Source organism: Apium graveolens, chromosome 9 (genome assembly GCF_009905375.1).
Source record: "Apium graveolens cultivar Ventura chromosome 9, ASM990537v1, whole genome shotgun sequence".
Lineage (NCBI taxonomy): Eukaryota > Viridiplantae > Streptophyta > Magnoliopsida > Apiales > Apiaceae > Apium > Apium graveolens.
In genome coordinates, this window is record NC_133655.1 from 41,127,884 (window position 1) to 41,129,051 (window position 1,168).

The window sequence follows — 1,168 nt, forward strand, 5'->3', positions numbered from 1 at the left end:
AGGTAAAATATTTACAATTGGGAAGATGAAGAATGAATTGAAAAATGGAAGGGGGTGGGGAATTGGCCTTCGGCCGAGAGCAATGTGGGAGGGGGAGGAGAGAAAATTTGTGGGGTGTTGGAGTGTGGAATGAGAATGACTTCTCCCACTTTGATTTCTTTGTTTTATGCTATTTAGTTTACAAATGATGAGTGGAAGTGAGAACTTACAAAAATGTCCCTTGGTTAAAGTTAGGCCATTTTGCATGCAAGGCTAAGGTAGTAATTTGGTAATAATCAAATGAGTTAGTGGGGTTGGAAAAGTCTTGTTTGCCCTTTGAGAGAATAGAAGGGTAATTTGCATGCATGGCCTCTTATGTAATTTGATAAATATGACAACTAAAATTTATAATAATTTATTTTTATAAAATAAAATACAAGTTCAAAAATTATAAAATTTATATCATAAAATAACTTGGATGTTTAGAGACTTTATAAAATCATTTTCAAAATTTGTGAACAAAATACCTTTTAAAAGAAAAATTTTCCAAAGCTTAGAATATTCCTTATAAATCAAAAATAAAGAAATTAAATAAACTCTTGCTTTGAAAAATCATATACTACACAAAGCAAATTTATAATGCAGAAACTTTCACTCACACTAGCGTACAATCATTGAATATATTTTCATTTGACTTTAATATTATACCAATCCACAAATAATATTACATAAAATGCCGGTCGTAACATCCTCTCCCCCTTAAAGGATTCTGTCCCCAGAATCTAAGAGAAAAGATGAGGATGCCGGGAACGCATATCAGACTCTAACTCCCAAGTCGATTCTTCGACCTTAGGGTTCCTCCAAAGTACTTTTACTAACTTTACTGACTTATTTCTAAGACTCTTTACTTGCCAGTCGAGTATTTTAACCGGGTGCTCCACAAATGACAGGTCTGCCTGAATTTCTACAGGTTCATATTCTATCACATGGCTAGCGTCAGGATTGTACTTCTTAAGCAACGACACATGGAACACATTATGCACATGCCGATACTGAGGTGGTAAGGCCAACTCGTTGGCCACCTTTCCCACTTGACTCAAAATCTCAAAAGGACCTATGTACCTAGGTGCTAACTTCCCTTTCTTGCCAAATCTTATCAACCCTTTTCTAGGTGACACTTTCAGCAACA